The 25756-nt window shown below is 35.7% G+C and overlaps 1 long non-coding RNA gene and 2 other non-coding genes across 3 annotated transcripts; all 3 read right to left on the bottom strand.

Moving 5' to 3' along the window:
- Nucleotides 1-35: 35 nt before the first annotated feature.
- Nucleotides 36-1387, bottom strand: LOC121214669 (uncharacterized). Its single transcript, XR_005910280.1, has 2 exons — nucleotides 1167-1387; nucleotides 36-496 (listed from the first exon to the last, which is right to left on the bottom strand). It is a non-coding gene; the product is annotated as an uncharacterized lncRNA (long non-coding RNA).
- On the bottom strand, nucleotides 672-755 carry LOC121215200 (small nucleolar RNA R160). Its single transcript, XR_005910929.1, has one exon. It is a non-coding gene; the product is annotated as a small nucleolar RNA R160 (small nucleolar RNA).
- Nucleotides 848-927, bottom strand: LOC121215201 (small nucleolar RNA R160). Its single transcript, XR_005910930.1, has one exon. It is a non-coding gene; the product is annotated as a small nucleolar RNA R160 (small nucleolar RNA).
- Nucleotides 1388-25756: the final 24369 nt, after the last annotated feature.

The raw sequence follows: 25756 nt of genomic DNA, 5'->3' as shown, positions 1-25756 counted from the left end.
TGCATCCTTAAAATGTCAAGCTCAAAGTTAGAAAGTAAACGAAGAATCAGAATCCATTCCCATGGTATCATATCTTAAGCCTCACAAAAGATGCCATTTTCAACGGTACAGTTCTTCAAATAGTGCAAATCCAGCCCATTATATAGTTTTTAAAATATAGTGGTCGAAGCGGTCATATTTCTTTCCCAGCAGATACCCTAAACAGGAACATTGTGGCCATTCATTTTAAAGGGTAAATCAGCACTTCCAACCTGAAAAAATCACTCATCCCAACGTCGAACAAGTAGCATTGACACAAGACAAGTTATTTTCAAGGATGCAAGTAGAGACTCGAGAGATACATCCCAGCTATATGATATACACAAGATGTAAACCAAGAAAAAGAAAGGCATGTGTTCTTCACGGTTCTTGCTGCACCAGTCATTTGATATTTCCAAGTCCAGCTATGAGTGAACATAAAGAAGAAACAATTTCTATCGCACCATGCTCGTATAGCCTGAAGTAATATATACACATCAGACTATGAATTTTGGTGCCCAATTATTTTGCCCCTTAACTTCCCTATGCAACACAACTTAAAACCAGTAATAGCAAATTAATGGAAGCCAAAATGCCAAAAAGAAGCAGCTCTTTAGCTATAAGCATAGCACTTTGGTATTTTTAAGTATGAAAGCAATCAGAGAACTTTGAAGACCATTAGAACTGTAGAAATTCCACATTAAATTCAGCTGTCAAACGGATCTCCTCATCTTGCTTACTATACAGTTTTTTTATTAGAAAAAAAAAAGAGAATAAAACCAACCCATCTTTGCAAACAACAAATTGAAGAAAACACATAGTTCCGCAAAGCAATCAGAGAACTTTGAAAGCCCAGAATGGGATTCCCACACAGAATTCAGATTTTTAAATTACTTTCATCATTTTGCTTTGCAATTATTCTGAACAAAAAAAAACAAATGAACAAATGAAAGAAAACCCAATTTTCTGGCACCAAACATCGTTTTAGTGAGATCAAATTCAAACAAAAAACTGAAATGTGGCGCCAACAAACTTCAATTTTGCACAATACCCTTTTCTCGTGTATTCCTTGCAACTAAAAACTTTAGGAAGCAAGGGGCTATTTCGTGCTTAACACTGCCGGAATTTGAAAATCAAATACCACATACCTGAGAAGATCTCTGAGAGACAACGGGATTAGGGTTTACAATGTACTTATAGAAGAGGACGGTAAGAAACGACGACGCACTTGGTTTTTGAGATTAGAATGCAATCCAAAATTCCAAGATTAGTGCTCCATTTTTGGGTCTGATTGGAAAATGTTGTGGTCCAAATAAGATTAATTTTCAGGGCCCAATCCTCCAAGGCCTATTCCCAGATGTCTTAGGTTCTATTTCCTTGGTTTCTCTATATATGCCAAGCTCATACTGATAAAATAGTAATGTTGAAGACATTCCATTTGGAGTTACAAATTTTGGTTTATTAAGTCACATTGTAACATTATTTTTTTAAAATTATAAATCTAAGACTAATCATATACAAGCTAAGATGCTTCAAAATTAAAATTTAATCCACAATCCCTGGGAAGGAAAAGGAGACAATTTCCAAGGTACCTCTTGAGTCCTGACTCCTTTTTCTTGGTTGTAATGAAATTTTTATATTTTAAAACCCATCACTTTTCTAACTTTATTTAAAAAAAAAAAAGAGAAAAAGTCGGCAGCTTTTTAAGATTGTGTGAAATGTTAGAAAAAATGGATATGAAATGTTTGAAGTTTCGTTCCTGAAACAGGGATGCCTTTTTTAAGTTAAAAGTTGGCATAATTTGAAATATAAACATAAAGGTAAAAGAATCATGTATATAAGAAGGAATTTGGATTTTTGTCCTTATAAATCATTTCCCATATATTGCCCTTAGTAAGCTGTCAAAACTAGGAAATTAATTGTCAAAGAAATATGGAAATGGTAGGATGGAATTATCAATCAATTAGAATTTAGCAACTCCAATTCCACTTTTTTGGGTAGAAAACAACAACATGATATATTAAATTTTGGCAACTTCATTCTCCCTTCTATATTTTTATAATAATAAAAATATAATTTTATTATTTTAATATTTTAATATTTTATATTTTTATAATTTTCAAAAGATTAAATTAAGTATAATTTTACCATTACTAATTTAAAATCTTATAAATTATAAAGAAATCTAAATAAAAAATTTCATTTTAAGGAGACCAAAGCCCTTACCAGCCCTACACTTCACCATTAAATTCATTGCCAGACCAATAAAACATAATAAATTATCTTGAGGACTCATTAATGGTACACAAAATACCATTAGTTTGAATATTGTTCTCTAATTATATTATGTTATATATTTTTTTTAACGTGGGAACTGTTTTAAGTGGATTTAGTGGTTCATATTGTGAGGACTAGAGGTGTCCATGGCCGCCCGGCTCGACTGCCCGCCCGAAATATGGGAGGGTTCGGGTAAAAATATAGGCTCGAAATATGGGTTTGGGTAAAAAACGAGGCCTATTTAGAAAATGGGCCGGGCCTCGGGCACCACTTTTTTGGCCCGGGCCCGGCCTGGCCAGGCTCGAATAAAATATATATATTTTTTATTCTAAAATAATTTTTTTTATTTTTTATTTTTAAAATAAATTTTTGGTATTTATTAAAAATGGGTCCGGCCGGACCGGGCTCGGGCTTAGGAATTTTTCTCGGGCCGGGCCTGGACAAAGTTTCAAGAAAAGAAAAGAAGAAATTAGATTTGGATCGGGGGAAATCAAAAGTTGTCGAATAGTCGTCTTGGTCAGTTAGTCTTCGTCCGAGGTAAGTTCGTAAGTAAATTATTGAAGTTAAATGTACTGTATTTATTTTATGTATAGCTGAATCTAAATGAGTTTATGTACATTATAATGTCGAATTGTATTTGACAAATGATGATTAATTACGAGTTTAAATTGATTGATTTACGACATCCGAAAGTCATACGAACTACAGGAAAGCTGAAACGTGACATTGTGTAAGACCACGTCTGGGACGTTGGCCTCAATTTGAGAATTACGTGTATTACCATGTCTAGGACATTGGCGTCGTATATGATTACGTGTAAGACCCTGTTTCGGACAGTGGCATCGTTGTTTGATTACATGTAAGACCACGTTTGGGACGTTGGCATTGCACGAGATTTTTGAACCGATCGAGTATCTTTTCTTTGAATCCGCAAGGTATAACGGGAAAACCAAATGGTAAAATTGAATGTGAGTCTGAACTAAAAAATTCAGGTATGTTTAAGTTATACGAAATTGGAAGTAAAGGTAAGTAGTATGTATAACATGAAAAGATGAATTAATCGTATAAATATGATTATATATGAATATGTACATGATTAGTAGAATTCGGCCTACTAGTGTAATTTTTATGAGTTCTTTGAAAATTATATGCTTACAACTTACTAAGCCACTTAAGCTTACTGTGTATCTGTTCATTTATTTCTTTTATAGATTTTGGAAAGCTAGTTACGAGCTCGGGGATCTTTAGAGAAGTCTATCACACTATCTATCTTTATCTCGGTATTTTGAAAGCTCAAAATTTTTGAACATGTGGCATGTATAGGCTAGCATTTTTTTTGGTTGATTTTGAAAGTTGTTTATAAGCCATGCGAAAATGGCTAGAGATGATGCTTATATTTATGTATTTTCGATTATGATATATGTGTGTGGCGTGTTTGGTATTTGAGTTTGGTATGAAGTAATGATATATAAAATATATATAAATAATGAGTTTAATCTAATTTGTGGTTCGACAATGGTCATTTAGTTATGTAGTTAAATTGTTTAGTTAGTTGTTAATAATAAAATTGGTTGGAATCGTTAGGCGTGAACTATACTATGGATATTTGACAAGTTGATATGGTTATCTGAGTCAATTGAAATGGTATGTTGCATTAGTGAAATGCTTAGAAATGGTGAATAATGTGTACAAGTATAATCAACTAAAGTATTAGACTCATATTATTGCATATGTAATAATGTTTATGTTAGGTATTGAAGTTACCTTGGATGGTTAAATATGTGGATAATTGATTTTGTTATATGGATCATTTTATAAAATGGTTTGGAATGAGTTAATATGATGAGTATGTATGGAAGGTGATTTGACTAAATAGGTTAGTTGTTAAATGACAATCGGGGATAGTGTTTCAAGTTATTTTGTTAGCCGAATTGATAAGAACAAGTTGGTCTTGTATGATAAATTAGTTTTATGCATAAAATGAGTGATAGGCATAATTTGGTTAGGCTTTTGTACTTATTAATTAAGATGTTTTGGTTTGATCTCTTGAGTATATTATGAACTTGTTGTATAGGTTATATGATTAGTTAATAAGTGAATTAAATGCAGGTTTATATTCGGCTTTTCATAGGTTAACTAATGATTTATGCTCATGAAGTCATTGGTTGAGAAGTTCAACTTTGCTATGATTAGGAAATGGCATAATTTGCACTATTATATGGTTAACTTTGATAGCCGAATAGAGGATAGAAAGAATTACTAAGTGTGCACATGAACATGCTTGAATGATTGTGGTAAATTTTTTCATAAGGTTTTAATGTTTAATGTAATATGTTTGAACATATTACAGAGAGGTTAATACCGTATTTTTTTATGGACAATAAGCCGTGTAAGAGTATGTATAGAACTTTGAAATAAAGTGGTTAATGCATGATAAGTATTCAAATACTATTGAAGTGTTGCACTTATAATTCGAGTATTATGTTTTTGTAAGGCATGTATTATATACTGTATAAATTTGAGACATGTCTAATTGTTGAAAATGTGATTATATTCATGGTATGGCTTCGGGTAAATATTATGAGGTGATGATTTGTATTTGTAATATGGGTAATAACTAATGTTTAACCTTTAATTAGCTATATGCTTTATATATTTATTAATATGACTTGCATAAATGTTTTAATCTGTGCACGGGTTTAGTAATACCTCGTGACCCTAATCTGACGAACGGATATAGGTTAGGGGTGTTACATTTAATAGGTATCAGAGCTACAGTTTAGTCAATTCTAGAACTAACGTAACGCGTATGCTATACATGCCATATTCTTATACTACGATAGTGTGATGATTCTTGACAATTAAAATGTGTTTTCGTATAGTAAATAGATCCCGGTCGAGCCGTAGCAGATGATGTGGAAAGTAATGCACTTGCTCCTACTCAAGGGGCAATGCAGTCTGATTCTAGACCTATTACGAGTAACCAAGAGGGAGAGGCTAAGCAAGCCTTCTTCCAAATGATGAACGAGTGGTTCACGGAGTTCGTACGAACAAATCTAGCTATTCAACAACCCCCACCCCTACCTAATCCCCCTCAGACTTCTGTTGTACCTCCCGTTATGAACTCGATTCTAATAAATAAGCCTCCGGTCAATAAAATTTGAAAATATAGGGCCGAAGAGTTTAAGGCCACTAATGATGATGATGTTGAGAGAGCCGAGTTTTGGCTCGAGAATACCATCCGAGTGTTTGATGAAATGTCTTGTACTCCCGATGAATGTGTTAAATAGGCCGTTTCTTTGTTGAGAGATGCAACCTATCAATGGTGGAAAACTCTAACTTCTGTTGTTCCAAAAGAGCGAATTACCTGAGATTTCTTTCAATCTAAATTCAGGAAGAAATACATTAGTCAGAGATTTGTTGATCAAAAGCGAAAAGAATTTCTTGAGCTTAAACAGGGCCGTATGTCTGTAACGGAATGCGAGCGAGAATTTGTTCGTCTGAGCCGATATGCACGAGAATGTGTATCCACCGAAGAAATAATGTGTAAAACTTTTGAAGATGGTCTGAATGAAGATATTCGTCTTTCAGTCGGTATTCTAGAAATTAAAGAGTTTGTTGTGCTCGTTGATCGAGCATGTAAAACTGAAAAACTCGGTAAAGAGAAGAGAAAAGCTAAATCAGAAGTTAGAGACGCAAGAAAGAGATCCTCAAGTAAATTATTTCAGTCTGCATCAAAGAAATTTCGAGATAATTTTAGCCGTTCAAAGGCTAATGTGGGACATTTGAACAGAGATCGAGTTAGATCACATTCGAGTTTCAAAGCTCCTGCTACTTCAGTTACAAGTGTTGGAAATGTTCGATCTGATCGGCCTGAGTGCAAACATTGTGGTAAAATACATTTGGGAAGTTGTAGATTGAATGATCGAGCTTACTTTAAATATGGATCGTTAGATCATTTTATCCGTGATTATCCTGAGTTGGCTGAACAAGCTACAGTACATAATTTGAGACCGAGTAATATTGTAGCTAGAGGGAGACCACCCAGAGGTGCCGGGAATGTGAGTGGGAGTCCGAGAACAACCAAAGATACAGCTGTGAGGTCCGAGGCTAGAGCACCTGCTCGAGCATACGCTATTTGCGCTTGCGAAGAAGTGTCATCTCCAGATGTCATTATTGGTACTTTTCTTCTTTATGATACTACTGTTGTTGCATTGATTGATCCTAGATCGACTCATTCTTATATATGTAAGACTTTAGTATCCAGTAAGACTTTGCCTGTAGAATCTACTAAGGTTGTGATTAAAGTATCGAACCCCTTAGCCCGGTGTGTCTTGGTTGATAAAGTATGTAAGAATTGTCTGTTGATGATTTGAGATTCGTGTTTTCTGGCTGATTTGATGTTACCATTCAATGAATTTGATATAATTTTGGGTATGGATTGGCTAATTTTGCACGATGCTATTGTGAATTGAAAACGAAAAACTATTGATTTGAGATGCAAGAATGACAAGATAATTCGAATTGAGTCCAGTGATCTAACGGGTTGCCAGCTGTGATATCTATAATGAAAGCTCTAAATTATGTGAAAAAGGGTTGTGAAACCTACTTTTCCTATGTGATTGATTTGAAAGTGACAGAGAAGAAAATAGAAATAGTGTCTGTTGTTTGTAAGTTCCCTGATGTGTTTCCTAAAGAACTTCCTGGATTACCTCCAATTCGAGAAATTGAATTTGGCATTGAAGTATTGCTGGGAACAACTCCGATTTCGATAGGTCTGTACAAAATGGCTCTGACCGAATTAAAAGAATTGAAAGCTCAGTTGTAAGAGTTGACGGACAAAGGTTTCACACGACCGAGTTTTTCTCCCTAGGGTGCACCCATTTTTTGTGAAAAAGAAGGATGGAACTATGAGAACGTGTATCGACTACCGATAGCTCAATACGGTGAATATAAAGAATAAGTATCCTTTACCACGGATTGATGATTTGTTCGATCAGTTGAAAGGGGCCACCGTGTTTTTAAAGATAGATTTGCGATCGGGTTATTATCAGTTGTGAGTTAAAGACTCTAATGTGTCCAAAACTACTTTCCGAATGAGGTACAGACACTATGAGTTTCTAGTTATGCCTTTAGGACTTACTAATGCACTTGCCGCTTTTATGGATTTAATGAATCGGATCTTCAGACAATATTTATATCGATTTGTGGTAGTGTTATTTGATGATATCTTGATTTATTCTCATGATGAATCTGAGCATGCCAAACATCTGAGAATAGTACTACAGACTTTGTGTGATAAACAGTTGTATGCGAGGTTCAGTAAATGTGAGTTTTGGTTGCGAGAAGTTAGTTTTCTGGGACATGTTGTATCAGCATCGGGTATTTGGGTTGATCCGAGCAAGATTTCGGCAATATTAGATTGGAAGCCTCCGAGAAGTGTTTCAGAAGTCTGAAGCTTTCTGGGACTCGCCAATTACTACATTCGGTTTGTAAAAGGTTTCTCTAAGATTGCAACCCCAATGATGAGACTACTGCAGAAAGATGTTAAATTTGAGTGGTCAGAGAAGTGCCAGAAAAGTTTTGATCAGTTAAAAACTTTGTTGACTGAAGTTCCAGTGCTATTTCAGCCAGAGTCGGGTAAGGAATTTGTCATTTATAGTGATGCATCTTTGAATGGTCTGGGTTGTGTTTTGATGCAGGAAGGCAATGTCATAGCTTATGCCTCGAGACAGTGAAAGCCGCATGAAAAGAACTATCGACACACGATCTGGAATTGGCAGCTATTGTATTTGCATTGAAGATTTGGCACCACTATCTGTTTGGGGAGAAATGTCATGTCTATTCTGATCACAAAAGCTTAAAATATTTGATGACTCAGAAAGATCTGAATCTACGTCAGCGGAGGTGGTTAGAATTGCTAAAAGATTACGAGCTTGTGATTGACTACCATCTGGAAAAGGCTAATGTTGTTGCTGATGCTTTGAGTCAGAAATCTCTGTTTAACCTTCGTGCAATGAACACTCAGTTAGCACTATCCGATGACGATTTGATTGTAGCTGAGATAAAGGAGAACTGTTATTTATTCAGCAGATTTGCTAAGCTCAGAATGTTGATAATGAATTGTTAGCAAAATGGGCTCAATGTGATTTGAATACTGATTCAGAGTTCCAAATTGATGCTGAAGGTTGGTTGAGATTCAGAGACCGGATTTGTGTTATGAGAAATCCAGAATTGATTCAAATGGTTTTGAATGAAGCTCATAGTAGTAGACTATCAGTACATTCGGGAAGCACGGAAATGTAGAACGATTTGAAACAGCTTTATTGGTGGCCTGGTATGAAACGGGCTATTTGGGAAGCACGAAAATTTCTAGTGACTATATTGTGTATATGCAATAGTATACTATAACATTAGAGTTGAAAATGATTATGAGACTTTTTCACAAGCTATGAGTTGCAAAGAGTCAAAATTATGGTATAATGTTATGTAGGAAGAGATGAACTCCATGAAAAGTAATGATCTCTAAGATCTTGTATCTTTGCCTGAAGGTTTAAAAGCCATTGTATATGTAAATGGGTTTTAACAAAAAGAGACTTAATTGGAAACATATAAATATATAAAGTTAGACTCATTGTGAAAGGGTTAACTCAACACGAAGAAATTGATTATACAAAGACTTTTAGTCCTATATCTAAGAAAGATTCCTTGTGTATCATGTTGGCTTGGTAGCTTATTTTGACCTTGATTTGTAACAAATGGACGTGAAAATCATCTTTCTCAATGGTGACCTAGAGGAAGAGGCATACATGCAACAATATGAAGGATTCTCTTCTAGTGATGGTGAAGACTTGGTATACAAGCTAAAAAAGTCCATATATAGATTGAAACAAGTCTCCTATCAGTGTTATTTAAAATTCCATAATGTAATCACTTCTTTTGGTTTGGTCGAGAATACCATGGATCAACGTATATACTAGAAGATTGGTGGGAGTGAAATTTTTTCCTTTCTCTATATGTAGATGATATCTTACTTGCAGTAGATGACATGGGTATGCAACAGGGGTTAAACAATTTCTTTTTAAAAAATTTATATGAAGGATACAGGTGATGCGTCTTATGTCATTGGCATTAAGATTCATCGTGATAGACATTGAGGCATGTTAGGTCTATTTCAAGACACCTATATAAAAAAAACTTTAGAGAAATTTTAGATGAAATATTGTTTACTTTGTTTAGCTTCTATTGTGAATGGTGATAAGTTCAATTTGAACCAGTGCCCGAAGAACAACCTTGAGAGGGAGCGAATGAAAAACATTCCATATGCTTATGTTGTTGGAAGCTTAATGTATGCTCAAGTTTGTATTGTACCTGACATTGCATTTGCAGTTTGAATGTTAGGAAGATATTGGAGTAGTCCAGGTATTGACCACTAGAGAGCTACAAAGAAAGTATTAAGATATCTTTAAGTGACAAAGTACTACATGTTTACATACAAATGATAGGACAATTTAGAGATGATAGGCTACCCCGATTCAGACTTCGTTGGATGCGTTGATTCATGTAAATTAACATCAGGATCCATATTCATGTTAGCTGGTGAAGCCATATCTTGGAGGAGTGCCAAGCAAATCTTGACTGCTACCTCCACTATAGAGACTAAGTTCGTTTTGTGTTTTGAGGCTACTCACATGGAGTATGATTGAGGAGTTTCATTTTAGGACTTAAACTTGTTGATTCAATTTCTAGGTCATTGAGGATATATTTTAACAATTCAACTATTGTCTTTATGGCTAAGAATAACAAAAGTGGAAGTTAAAGAAAACACATCGACATTAAATATCTGGCCATAAGAAACATTTTAAGGAAAATAAAGTGGCCATTAAGCACATTAACACTAAGTAGATGTTACTTGATCCTTTAACTAAAGGCATATGACCACAAAAATTTGAGGATCATGTAATCACTATGAAACTTGTTCCCACTAGGTGAACTTTTTTTGTAAGAATAATAATGAAAAACTATTTGTTTGATGTTTCTCATATTTTATTTGTGTACACATTAAGTTATTTCGAGAAATATGATTGAAGTATGGACCTAGAATAAAAATTAGGTTTATTCATTAAGAAATTTGGGCTAAAACATGAAATCAAGATATATCGTGATGCATGGAAGATACTACTCAAATTTTTAGAGGAAATATCACTATGATTCATGTACTATTAACCTGAGTCAAATATGGTAGTAATTTTGGTATACTTTCGCATTTAAGTAATTTGTTTTCTAGCACTTTTATTATTAATTATTACATTTTTAATAGTTAGTAGTTAGGTAGTAAAAATTAATAAAATAAGTATTTTTAACACATTTTTTGAGTGCCAGTGACCTATTAGGCTGACATGGGCCTTAGGTAGTTTTAATATGTTAATTTGAGTGAGTAGGATGCTTAATTCTAGGCCCATTTGACATAAGAACTTGGGACGAGTGTTGCACAAGCTTCCCAAGCCACTAAAAGATTAAATGGACTTAAGAACCCATATTTTTATCGTGTCATGCCATGCAATGTCTACGATGTGACATAAAACCTAACATGAGCCCAAGCCCTTCAAGGCTCCTTTCGTCTGTACAATCAAACTTATACGAAGACCTAGGATGTGCTAATGACCTAATTAGGGCTTCTAACACTTCTATAATTGAGACCTTAGGGTTTGATGTAACTAACTTGTCTTGGACGCATCTAAAAACCCTAGTAGTTTAGGATTAGTTTTAGTTTAGTTTTCTCTTTGATTTTTTGAACTCTTTTGTTTTTTTGTCTTGGAATCAATTTTGATCCAAGATCTCTTTTATAATATCGAATTAATTTAGTTTTTTTTCTTTGGAAGCAAAGATTCTTGTCATTCCAATCGAGAGATTTACTACTCTATGCTTCCATGTATATCAAACAAGATTATTTCTTTATCTTTTTTCTCTTTAGATTTAATTGTATTTGCTTACATGTTTATTTCAATTGAGATTAGGGTTATGAATATCATAACTAGCTAATTTCCTAATGGTAGATTAAGTGTGGATGTGGGAGTGATTAACGGAGGATTAAGGGTTTCTTATAGAATTATTTGGCATAAATTACGCGTTCTTAAATCCTAGGCTTGACAACCCTAAGAAGTAATCAAAGGATAAACGAGTTTGGGAGATATCCTGGTTGAGAAAGTGAGGTTGGGAGATAAGCGAGTATCAATCAATTAAGTAATTAGTTAGAGGTCGAGAGGTAATAATTGGTTAGTTAATAGCTAATTCACCCTAAAACCCGGGTCTAAAGTTAATTACAACCACTGAAACGAGTTAACCTTCCTAATTGGTTTAATTGATTTAGTTGTTTGTGTTTTACTTTTGGTTATTTATTTTAGTTATTTAGTTTATAATGTTCCCTTTGTTTATTGGTTGTCATAATATAGTATTTAATTATTACAATTTAGACCTGTTATTGTAAAAGTGTTTTCAATAGATTTAATTCATCCTCCATTGGGTACGAACCTTAGATTACTTCCCTATGTTCCATTGTAACACAATACTATATTACAATTTGACCCGTATACTTGCAGATATTGCTGTTTTAATTTCATATATATTTGGTGTAGTATTTTTCAGTCAAACGTTCACACATTTGGTGGCAGTCAAGTTGTTGCCACCATCGTTAGGGAGGTTTCGACATTAAATTTAGAAAATATCTTTACAATTAATAGAATAAGTTGGAAAGTTAAAAACTATAGATATGATATTATATTTTCCTTTATTTTAATATTATTTAATGAAATTAGTGAAGGAACATGATGGCAACTTTGTTGGTAGAAATATATTTGATACAGATTGGCTAAAGCCTAGTATTGCTAGACCAGTAAATAATAAAATTCCATTTGAGAATAATCCAACTTTATCGACTTGGTTATCAACTAATGTGCAGTTTAACAATGATTTAACCATGGATCCCATAGCTTTTCTGAGACGATATGATCAAATATGTAACACGGTGGGATATGCTGGAGTTTCAAAAGAAGCAATCAAATTACTGTTGATTCCTTTCACCCTTGGAAGTCATATTCGAGAATGGTTAGAAGCATTACCCTCGGGAACTATTACAACATGGGAAGAGTTTGTACAATAGTTCTTACAAAGGATCATACCCATGCTTGTGATGTTAAAAACAAATGAGGAGCTATTTCAATTCAAACAGAATCCCATCAAAATACTTGGTCAAGCATGGGACAGATTCAAGATAATTGTACGAAAGGCTTTAGGGGGCAGAATTAATAAAATTCAATTACAAAAAATTTATGTAGGCTTAGATCAGGAGAGCAAAAAGCAATTTGGCATAATGGTTGAAGGAAGTGTTTGTTTAAAAATAGCTCAAGAAATTGTTATGCTCCTTGAGAGAGTGAGTATTAACGATTATACTTGGAGAAAAATAAGAGAAATATAATCGACGAGGTGGATGAAGACAATGAGGAAAGTATGGAAGAGCAATTGAGGAAAGATGAAGATTGCACTTCAAATATTGAAGAAATCCTAGAAGGCAAATTTTCTGAAAAATTGCTCGAAAAGTAGTTGGAACACATTTATCAACTGGATTGGAAAAGACAATATAAAGAGCCCTTTCATCAATCAGAGAATCTTCCAAAAAAGATGACTTCGTCAATTTTCAAACCATCTGTGCTGGAATTAAAACCACTTCCTACGCACTTGAAATATGGGTATTTGGGTGACAACAACACTTTACTAGTAGTTATTACAGGAGAAAACACTATTGGATATGCTATAACCTTATATAAAAACTATTAGGTGGACTATTTCTGATATTAAAGGAATCAACCCAATTCTATGTCAGCAGAAAATAAGATTGGATGAAGGAAAGAAACACGTAGTTGATGCTCAACGACGTCTTAATCCAGCAATGAAGGAGGTGGTTAAGAAAGTGTTCAAAAAATGGTTGGATGTAGTAATTGTCTACCCCATCTTTGATAGTGAATGGGTAACCCAACACAATACGTTCCTAAAAAAGGAGTGACATGGAGACAAGTGAGAAGAATGAGTTGAATCCTACTCGGACAGTTACAGGACGACGAGTATGTATCGACTTTAGGAAACTGAATGACGCAACTAAAAAGGGTCACTTTTCGCTGCCATTTGTAGACCAAATTCTTGACCGATTGGCAGGAAAGTAATATTATGGTTTCCTTAATAGATATTTAGGATATCATCAAGTCCCTATATATCTGAATGATCAAGAAAAGAACACATTCACATGTCTTTTTGGAACGTATGCCTTTCGAAGGATGCCGTTTGGACTATGTAATGGTCCAACTACATTCATGTGATGTATGGCTGCTATCTTCGCCTACATGTTAGAAGAAAGACTAGACATATTCATGGATGATTTTTCTATTTATGGAGAATCATTCATGGAATGTCTACACAATGTCAAAAAACTTTTAGAAAGATGTGAAGAAACCAATTTGGTGCTTAACTGGGAAAAATTTCATTCCATGGTAAAAGAATGAATTGTTCTCAAGAATCAGATTTCCAAAAAAGGTCTGAAGGTTGATAAAGCCAAGATTGAAGTTATAGAGAAATTAATGTACCTAAAAAATGTTCGAAGAGTGAGAAATTTGTTAGGACACGCAGGCTTTTACAGACGATTCATAAAATATTTTGCACAAGTCTTAAAACCTTTGAGCTAGCTACTGTAGAAATATGTCCCTTTCGATTTCAATGAAAAATGCACTAAGACTTTCGAAATTCTAAATAAAAAATTAGTTTCAGCACCCATTATAGTTAGCCTTGATTGGACAAAGCCTTTTGTAATTATGTGTGATGCAAGTGAACTTGCAGTTGGAGCAGTATTAGGACAAGACAAAGATAAGGTTTTTCACGTCATTCATTATGCAAGTAGGACACTTAATCCAGATCAATGCAATTACACTACTACAGAGAAGGAATGTTAGCACTTGTATTTTCATGTGAGAAATTCATACCGTATGTGATGTCAAACTGTGTTTATGTCTATATGGACCACTCAGTACTGAAGTATTTAATGAAGAAAAAAAGAAACAAAGACAAGATTAATGAGATGGGTGTTATTTCTTTAAGAGTTTGACTTATGGATTCTTGATAGAAAAGGGACAAAAAGTCAAGTTGCAGATCGTTTGTCGCAATTGAATTAGAAGTTAAAGGCAAAAGGGAAATGGAAATTAATGAAAACTTCATCGATGAGTAGTTATTCCAACTCAAGGCGATTTCCAAAGCACCATAGTATGTAGAAATTGTCAATTATTTATCCCACGTTATTCTTCCAATGCACGCAACATGGACGAAAAATAAGAAGATTAAGTACAATGCTAGAAAATATACATGGGAGGAACCATATGTTTTTTGACAATGTGCTGATTAATTAATCCAGAGTTGTGTGGCTAAAGAAGAGGTAGAAGATATTCTAATGGGATGCCATACATCTCTGTACGGCGGCCACATTAGAAGCAAGAGAACTGCACAAAAGGTGTTGCAATCCAGATTCTATTAGCCTACTATAAACAAAGACACCTATGAGTTTGTGCAAAGATGTGACAGATACCAAAGAATAAGGAACATTTCAAGAAGAGATAAGATGCTGTAGAACGGGATTTCGGAAGTGGAGATTTTTTATGTATGGGGCATAGATTTCATGGGACTATTTGAAAGATAGTGATTTTGGTTTGTAAATTCAGCTCAATTGTATTCGACTATTGATAGCAAATATATACAAGATTACATCAGAGTGTTATCTACAGCTATTCACAATTTGAATTTGAATTTTAAGTAGAATAAGATCCTAAAGAATAGGAGTGATAACAAGTCTAGTTTGACTTGGTTAACTCCCAACATCCCCCCGCAAACGGATGGGGGAAGTCACCATCAGTTTGTCTCGAAGCATAAGAAACCGAGTTGTCGATAAAGGTTTCGTCAAGACATCGGCTATTTGATCAATGGTCGGAACATAGGAGATGAGAAGATTCTTCTGGCGTACTTGGTCTCGGACAAAATGAAAGTCCAACTCAAGGTGCTTGCTACGAGAATGAAAAACGGGATTCGCAGCTAGATAGGTAGCGGAAACGTTATCGCACCATAGTTTCAGCGTTGTTGGAAACTTGTAATTGAGTTCCCGAAGAAGGCACTGAAGCCAATAAACCTCCGAAGCAGCTGATGCTAAAGCTCGATATTCCGAATTCGTGCTTGAACGAGTGACAGTCTTTTGCTGACGAGAAATCCAAGAGATCGGATTGGAGCCAAGAAAGACAACATATGCAGAAGTCCTCTTTCGATCAAGCTTGTCGCCACCCCAATCAGCATCCGAAAAAGCAACAAGTGAAGCTTGGCGAGAAAAGCGAAGCACGAGACCATGATCTATTGTGCCGCAGAGTTAACGTAGGATCCGTTTCACGGCTTGCCAATGATGGAGGCAAGGAGAATGCATAAATTGTGCAGCTTTGTTCACTTCCATGGTTATGTCGGGGCGAGTGAGTGCCAAATATTGAAGAGACCCAACAACCTGTCGATAAAGCTTAGGATCATCAAAGGTAAAAGAAGTAGTGCCGGTGAGGTCGGCTTGCGGCGTTGAAGGAGTCGAAACCGACGAGGCATCTTGCATATTCGCACGATGGAGCAAATCTTTGATATATTTGGATTGCGTAAGCTGCAAGCCACTCGAGAACCACACAACTTCAACACCCAAGAAATAGGATAGTGGTCCTAAATCCTTGAGCGCAACAACCTTCCCAAGTTGAGCAATAAACCGTTGTAACAGCGAAGAGGATGATCCTGTCAACACCAAATCATCAACATAGACCAAGCAATATGCATACTCGTCATTACCGGAATATATAAATAGCGAACTGTCAGCCTTAGAACCGTGAAAACCAAGCTGTTGTAGTGCATTCGAAAGGCAAAAATACCAATCTCGTGGCGCCTGCTTTAAACCATATAGCGATTTCTTTAGAGCACATACAAAATCAGGTTTAGAATGATCAACAAATCCCTGTGGTTGTTCCATAAAAACAGTTTCATCAAGAGTCCCGTGAAGAAAGGCATTCGAAACATCAAGTTGCCGAATGGGCCAATGACGATTGACAGCAATGGAAAGAATTAACCTTATGGTGGCCGGCTTTATAACAGGACTGAAAGTCTCAACGTAATCAAGGCCTGGTCGTTGATGAAACCCTTTTGCAACCAACCGCGCACGACATCTATCGAAGGAACCATCCGCTTTTGTTTTTACACGGTATACCCACTTGCAACCAATGATATTCGAAGCTCGAGAACGAGGAACAAGATCCCACGTGCCGTTTGATAGAAGAGCATCAATTTCTTCTCCCATTGCAGCACACCATACTTGCTGTTTTGCTGCTTCAGTGTATGACGAAGGGGCTGATAGTGGAGTGGACGCAGCACCATGAAAAACCTTTGGTTTAAGTGAGCCAGTATGGGAGCGTAAAGTCATTGAATGACGCACGGTAGGTGCCTGAGCAGTGGTAGGAGAAGCATTGGGACTGCTAGAACCTATCGGGAATGTGATAGGGTCATTGGGAACAATGGGAGCAGGTTGGGAGGACACGGTGGTGATGGCAAGAGATTGATCGGCAGTCGGTGGGGGGGGGGTACTTGGGACAGTAGGGAGCTGTTGGTTGGGGCATGGGGCTGTAGGTAGTGGGACGACAGAGAAAAAATGGTTTTCGGGAATGGTGGAGGACCGAGAACCGATACGTGCCCATCACTTGACTTGAATGGAAAAACCTGTTCATCAAAAATAACATGGCGTGAGTAAAACACTTTATTGGTGGACAAAGATAAACATTTATAACCTTTGTGAAGAACACTGTAACCAAGAAAAACACATTTGGCAGACGTAGGCTCAAGCTTATTTTGGTGTATGGACGCAACCAGGGATAGCAGCAACAACCGAAAATTCTCAATGACTTGTAATCAGGGTCACGATGAAAAAGGGCTTGGTAGGGTGATTTATGGTGTAATTTTGGAGTTGGGAGACGGTTGATAGTGCATACAGCAGCAACAAAGGCATGATCCCAAAATTTGGGAGGAACAGAGGAATGATGTAACAAGGCGCGACCAGTTTTGGTTATATAACTGTGTTTTCTTTCAGCGCAGCCATTTTGTTCAGGGGTATGGGGACAAGAGCTACGTTGGATTATAGCTTCAGAGGCCAAATATTTTTCAAGGGCTTGGAATTCCCCACCCCAATCGGATTGGAACTGCTTAATAGGTAAACCAAAGTATTTCTCAACAATAGCACGAAATTGAATGAAGCAATTATAAACATCCGATTTACGACGAAGAAAATAGATCCAAGTATATTTGTTATAATGATCAAAAAACACCACATAATATAGAAAACCATCACTAGAAGCAATTGGAGAAGGACCCCACAAATCCGAACAAACTAACTCTAATGGTCGTTTTGCTTCATAAGTAGAATCCGAAAAAGACAATTTGTGTGATTTACTAATAGAGCAAGTTTCACAAAGAGATGAATCATGCTTATTAGAAGCAGACAATTTATTGAAACTAAGAACTTTATTGACAGTGTTTGAGCAAGCATGGCCTAGTCTAGCATGCCACGTAGACAACGAAACTGACTGACAAGCAGGAGATACTGGATCAGTGGCTAGGAGATATAAACCATTCTCGATGTACCCTCTATGCAGAGTTTGCTTCGTCCGTCGATCCTTAACCATAAAATAATCATGGAAAAATTCAACAGAGACATCATTAGTGAGTGTAAACTGAGGAACAAACAATAAATTTAGGTTAGCCTCAGGAACATGAAGAATATTAGACAATTTGAAAGGATGAGAATTAAGAGTTAAGACAGACGAGCCAACACGAGAGATAGGTAAGGTTTTACCATTGGTGAGAGTGACTTCATCGGAACCAGTGTACTCAGAATGAATGCCCAGGTTTCCCAATTCAGATGTCAAATGATGAGTGGCACCGGTATCAATGATCCATGGCTTGGGATTTGTTTGAGGAGACGAGCTATAGTTTGCTGAGGGTTTGGGGTAGGACTCGGCATATCTTGGGCTGGGACACTGACAACTTGTGTGGCCACGTCCCTTGCAGTTGTAACATGTTGGATCCTTGGGCGGGGAGGCAGCTCGGCCATGATTGGAAGAATTGCCATTGCGCTTACTGTTACGACCCCGTCCACGTTTAGCGGAAGCAGAAGGCTGCCAACTGGCAAAGTGGGCCACGGCAGTAGGATGAAAAGGCTCTTGAACAGCTTTCAATTGTAATTCCTCAGAAAGTAATAAGCCAAACAAATCATCAAAGGATGTTGACTGTAGTTTTGCCTCTAGATTGCGAACGAATGGTTGATAATCGGCACCAAGTCCTCGTAAAATATGATCGACAAGATCGTCTTTAGAAATAGCCACATTTAGAGCCCCGAGTTGATCAAAAATCCGTTTCGGACGATCCATGTATATGACGATTGAATCATCGCCACGAGACAAGGCATGAAGAGAGTCCTTAAGGGTCTGGATTTGAGCCCGAGATCCGGAAGTAAAAGTCTGATGCAGCTTTGTCCAAGCTGCGAATGCGGTAGTGGCTCCGACTGCCTGAGATAGCATGGACTCAGACAACGAGCCAAGGATCTAGCAAAGAACCATTTAGTCCTTAAGAAACCACGGCTCATAGGCTGGGTTAGGAGCATTGTCAACGATCTTGGGAGGAGCTGCTGTGCCGTCGACATGATGCATGAGTTTTTGGCTATATAAGAGAGGGCTCATTTGTGTTTTCCACAGGAGGTAATTAGAGGGAATAAGCTTGATGGTGATTTGATTTGGCATGGAAGGTGGAGAGGAAACAGTCGAATTGGCCATGAGGAAAAAAAAAGGAGATGAGGCGGTGATTGAAACCTTTTTACTGGCAGTCTGATACCATGAAAGATAGTGATTTTGGTTTGTAAATTCAGCTCAATTGTATTCGACTATTGATAGCAAATATATACAAGATTACATCAGAGTGTTATCTACAGCTATTCATAATTTGAATTTGAATTTTAAGTAGAATAAGATCCTAAAGAATAAGAGTGATAACAAGTCTAGTTTGACTTGGTTAACTCGCAACACTATTTCCCAGTTCTTTTGGAAACCAATATATTTTTCTCGCAGTAGATTATGTCTCGAAGTGGGTAGAAGTGACTACTTTACCAACTAACAACACAAAAGTAGTAGTGAAATTCTTAAGAAAGAACATATTTGCATGATTTAGAGCCGAAGAGCCTTAATCAATTATGAAGGTTCTTATTTCTACAGTCGACAGTTGGAAGGTGCATTAGCCAAATATAGAGTTAGACATCGAATTACCATAGTGTATCACCCTCAAGACAATGGGCAAGCTAAAGTATCCAATCGAGAAGTCAAATAGATCTTGGAAAAGGTGATAAATCCAAACCACAAGGATTGTATGGGAAGAACTGTTATTTGCCATTAGGTATGTCACCATATAAAATAGTTTATAGGAAGAACTGTCATTTGCTAATATAATTAGAAAAGAAGGCATATTGGGAAATCAAATAACTTAATTTGGATCCAAACTTAGCCAAGGAAGCAATACAATTCTAGTTAAATGAGTTAAAAGAGTTCAGATTTTGGGCATATGAAAATGCCAAACTTTACAAAGAAAAGGATAAAAAGAGGCAGACGCGATGATAAAAAAGAAATCCTTTTCACCAGGCCAGTAGGTACTACTCTTTAACTCTAGATTAAAACTCTTTCTAGGCAAGTTACAGTCAAGATGGACATGACCATTTATGATAGACCGGGTCTTCCCCTATGGTGTTGTAGAACTTATGACCAAAGATGGAAAAAACTCCCTAGTGAATAGAAAATGATTGAAATGATACTTTGGAGGTAATTTTGAATTAAAAGTTGAAAAACAAGCCTTAGAATGCAAATAAATATTAGAAATTAAAGGAAAGGCATGATAATTTTAGGAGCATTGGAATCGGACACTGGACAAGTCTAATGGAATCACATAGATCAAACCACTAGATGTAAACTAATTTATAAATAGTGTAAATTAGTTATAATATTAGTTTGTAGTTAGGTTTTAGGACTGATATTTTTAATTACATGTTAGAATTGGAAGAAGTCAAGTTTTTGAATGTAACGAGACAAATAGAAGCTAACTGGGGACAAAAATGGATGACCGGAGGACTTTGACACATTCTGAAGGAGTGGAAGTAAGGGCGCGTTGCAACATGCCAAGGCTATGGGTTGACACGACCCTTGTGAAATTGAGAATAGGAAAATTTCATGAAGTGTTGTGCCATGCATAGGCTATGGCACGATACAACCACTTCAAACCAAAATTGGGGAAAATTAGGGTGTTGTGTCACACCATGCACAAGCTATGGCACGGCATGCTTGTGTTTTTAGCGTGTTTCAATGCATTTCAGGCTAAAAGCTCATTGGAATTTCTATTTATTCCCACCGGTTCTAACCTAAATATCACACTTCCAAAGTACCAAAAAGAAATAGTAGCAAGAGCCTTTATCCGCTGCACCTCCTTCCCCGTCTTTAAGCTTCATTTTCATGTTTCCAACCTCTCTCTTCCTTTTCTCTTTTTCTTTGTATTTATCTATTTTTCCTCTTTCAATTTCATATTTTAGCTTTCAGATTAGTCACGAAATGATATTTTTCGGCAATAATGGAAGGTTAAGAATTCTAACTTTGTTCTTCATTCATTTTATCGATTGGGTTGTTATTTTACTGTTAATTTTCTAATTGCACCCAAGAAACAAATACGCGCCACTAATGGAAAAAAAATTGCACGAACCCAACCAAACCAATGATCGACGTAGTGGTTTATGAATTTTACGCCTCCTTAAAGGATAGGGAGAATCACATAAAAAGTGGTGAGACGATTAGCCGTGTTACTGTCCAGAGAAAAGAGATGTTGGTTGCGCCTCGAAAAATCTGTATATATTATGATGCCTAGTATTACACCCAACATTATCTAGAAAATTTATATTTTTTTACATTTAAGGAACTAGATATGGAGGGGATAGTTAATTATTTGATAGAGGGTTGTGGTGAGTGGAGTTGCCATCACAACACCGAGGTGCCGTTGAAATTTAACCAAGCCATCATGTCTCAAATGGCAATGATTTTGATGCAATTTATTTGCAGCCACTTGGCACCTAAATAAAGTGCACTTGACATTATCGCATATATAGCGGTTATGCTTTACTCTATTTTACAAAAAGATCAGATTTGCATTGGCATTGGATTTACAAAGAAATGCTAAAGTGCATATAGAGCTGCAAGAAAAGCATGTACTTTCTGCACTTGATCACAGCTAGAGGTGTTCATGGGCCGAGCCCAACCAAAATTTTAGGCCCATTTTCTAGGCTCGGGCCGGCCTAGAAAATAGGCCTAAAGTTTTTCCTAAGCCCAGACTAGATAAAAATGCTAAAACCTGGGCCGGGCTCGGCCCGCTTGTATTAATTTTTTTATATTATTTTTATATAATTTATATATATAATAAATAAAAATACTAAAAACATTAAAATAAATAGTTCTTAACAAAATAAAATAAAATTTAAAAAATATATATACTTAAATAACACTAAGATAAATGCAACTTAATAAGCAAATGCCTTTAAATAATAACAACATTAACAATAAAAAAAGTGTTATACAATATCCAAACAATAACAACAAAATAGTAGTAACATAATAGTGAAATGGTAGCAAAATAGGGAGAAAACAACAATAAAATAACATTAAAACAACAAAAAAGCAGATCTTTTTGTCTTTTTGTGAATTCAGGCCAGGCCAAAAACACCTTACTTAAGGTCCGTCCCTTTTTTTAGACAGGCCTTTTTTTTTGCCTAGGCCCATTTCTGGGCCTATATTTGTACTCAAACCCTCCCATTTTTCGTGGGGCATTTTTGGTTGGGATGGGTGGCCTAACCCGTGACTAGGTCTAATCATAGCCATATGATAATGAACAGAAGTTCCAATGTCTCCAATCGAGCCACTCACGCACCAACGAGGAGTGTGATTAGAGACAACATGTATGGACAATTCGTGGAGCTCTAATGGAAGCAAAATAGGGAAGCAGAACAATAAATAAAACATAGAAGGGATCCCTAAAGGCCTATTAAGAGGAAGACTAAAGCATAGACGTAAAGGATGATGAGATTGACAAACATGCCAATTTCGGAATGGCGATCGCGTTGGATGCTAGACATGGGCGATACTCTGATTCGCTTCGCGCAACAAAATGGAAGTCAATGCCAACGCCACTTTTGAACATCTTTGTGAGACCCCCACCGCTGGGAGAGGAGGACGATGACGATGGATGAGAGAAGAATGATGATGACGAGGAGAAGACCCCTATCGAGCCACCAAATTATGAGAGGGTGTTTTGACCAGAACGCCCATCATCTAAGGGCGTGGTGATCCACGACATGAGTCAGCACAACCCTGCCCAGGCTTTAGGAAAGAAGACTTCTAAAGCATCGGTGGGTCATGGAAAAGATTATGGAGGAGTCAGGGTTTGATTCCGACTAGTTCTGAACATTTTTTTGGACCTACATTTTTATTTTTGGATGATTTTTAATTTTTTTAGTTTAATTATGATTATATTTTATTATATATATTTTTGTGTGTTTAGTTTTTCTTTGTAGGAACCCCATAATTTTTGAAGGCACTAAAATTTGAGCTAAATTTGCAAGGAGGAGTTACTCCCACCATTTGTGATGGACTTTTGAAGCTAATCGAGTAACCTCTTACCTTTATATTTTATTGCACATTAGGGCAATGTGACGAACAAAGTGTGGGGGTGACTTAGGAAATTTTTTTAAATTTTTTTGTTATTTTTTTATTTTAGTAGTTTTTAAATTTTTATTTTCTATTTTATATGTGCTTGAGCTTGTAGAAATACAATCGATTAGTTAGGAGCATGTTAATAGGATTTTATGAATAAAATGTAAATTTAGTTTGATAATAATTGATTCTAAATTACCTAGTTTTAGGCTAATTAGTGCAATTTATAACACTTTGAACATATTTAAGATGTTCAGTATACCAAATGATAAATGGACATATAAATAGCATGCATGTTTACTTGAATTATAAGTTGTAGAAATTGATAGACTTGGTTGGTTTAATCTATGTATGGAATTACCTAGGGACAACCTAAGGCATTGTTTGGTAGACAATTTTTGAGCCAAAAAACTATCCTGAAAATATTTTCCCTAGTACCTATTTTGAAGTTTGAATCCATTTTCATGATGAATCCATTTTCTTGATGAACCAGACATGAAACTTTAAGCCTAAAGAATATTTTATTTTATCATTTATTTTTTTGGTCATTGCATGGATTTAGATTTTTGACCATTGATATTCAGGGATTAGGTAGATACATTACGGTGGTTTGAAAAGAAAAAAATGAGTGAACTAAGAAATTGTATGGTATAGTGAGTACAACATTTTTGAGCTTGTAATATATATATATATATATAGAAAAAAGATAAAATGCCAATCAAGAAAATCTCGAAGAGAAAAAAAGAGAGAAATAAAAGAAAAATAAGTTGGAAAAAAAGTACGCTCACATTTATTAAAAAAGTCAAGTTCGGATGATTGTACTTGTGAATGCCATACTAGGCCTTAGTGATGGAGAAATAAGTAAGGTGACAAAAGTGGATATAAGGTGGTGAGCTAAATTTACACTTGGGGGAGTATTAAGGACAATATATTGTGCCAAACTATTTTTGTGCTTAGTCGTTTTGTCAAGCTTGTTCTCAAATTTTGAACCAACCTAAGCCATAGAATGTTACAAGCTGAAAAGTCCTATGTGACCTAGGTAGTGTTTTATATGGATGAAAGTTTTGATATTTTTACCACTTATATTCATTTGAACATAGTTGTATATTTATATATTTATTTTGATGGATACCTGAACTTAAAATTATTTTATTTGTTTGCTTTATAATTTAGTGAACAAGCTGATTAATTTTAGAAATTGCGATTCAATTGTATATCATTCTAGAGTTATATGTTTACTTACTTTATCTTGTTAATATATTTCTATTCAATTTCATGTATGATATCGGTTCAATTACATTTTCTTTTCTTGCATATTTATTTCTTATTTTTATTTTTCTTCTGGTTTTCTAGTTTGTTTTTGTTTAGTTTGCTTGAGGGCAAGCAAATACTTAAGTGTGAGAGTATATGACCTGACATCAAATGTGGTAGTAATTTTGGTAAATTTTCGCATTTAAGAAGCTTGTTTTCTAGCAGTTTTATTATTAATTATTGCACTTTTAGTAGTTAGTAGTTAGTAGTTAGATAGTAAAAGTTAATAAAATAAGCGTTTTAACACATTATGTAAGTGTTAGTGACCTATTAGGCCGACACGGGCCTTAGGTAGTTCTAATCTGTTAATTTGATTGTGCAGGATGCTTAATTCTAAGCCCGTTGACATGTGAACTTAGGACGAGTGTTGCACAAGCTTTTCGAGCCACTAAAAGATGAAACTGACTCAAGAGCCCATATTTTTATCGTCATGTCGCGCCATGCAATGTCTATGGCGTGACATAGGACCTAACGTGAGCCTAAGCCCTTCAAGGCTATTTTTGTTCACACAATCCAACTTATACATAGACCTAGGATGTGTTGATGACCTAACTAGGGCTTCTAACACTTCTACAAATAAGACCTTCCGGGTTTGATGTAACTAAGTCGTCTTGGACACATCGGAAAACCTTAGCAATTTAGGATTAGTTTTAGTTTAGTTTTTTCTTTGATTTTCTAAAATCTTTTGTTCCTTTTTCTTGGAATCAGTTTTGATCCAAGATCTCTTTTATAATATCGAAGTAATTCAATTTATTTTTCTTTACAAGCTACGATTATCGTTATTCTAAACAAGAGATTTACTATTATGTGCTTCCATTGATATCAAACAAGATTATTTCTTTATCTCTTTTCTCTTTTGATTTAATTGTGTTTACTTACATGTTTATTTACATTGAGATTGAGATTATGAATATCATCAGTAGCTAATTCCCTTAGGGGAGATTAACGAGTGGATGTGGGAGTGATTAATGGAGGATAAAGTTTTCCTATAGAATTAGTTGGCATAGTGTAACGCCCCCAAAATTTTTTTATTTTAATTTGTGTAAGCATGTTGAATAATTTGATATGGTGTGTTGGTTAAGTGCCTTGGAAGTATGTTTAAGGTCCTGAGTTCAATTCCCTTGTTTTGAATTTTTCCGTTCTATTTTAGCTTTATGTTAAGCTGGTACCTTAGGGCTTAAATAATTTTCTTTGTTGGGTTGTGACAACGATGCACCTAGTGGTTCAGTGGTAAGGTTTGAATTTACTTCTCAGTCCTATGTTCGAGTCGT

Source organism: Gossypium hirsutum, chromosome D02 (genome assembly GCF_007990345.1).
Source record: "Gossypium hirsutum isolate 1008001.06 chromosome D02, Gossypium_hirsutum_v2.1, whole genome shotgun sequence".
Taxonomy (NCBI): Eukaryota; Viridiplantae; Streptophyta; class Magnoliopsida; order Malvales; family Malvaceae; genus Gossypium; species Gossypium hirsutum.
Note: the sequence above shows the minus strand (reverse complement) of the source record. Positions and strands in the feature narration are given on the sequence as shown.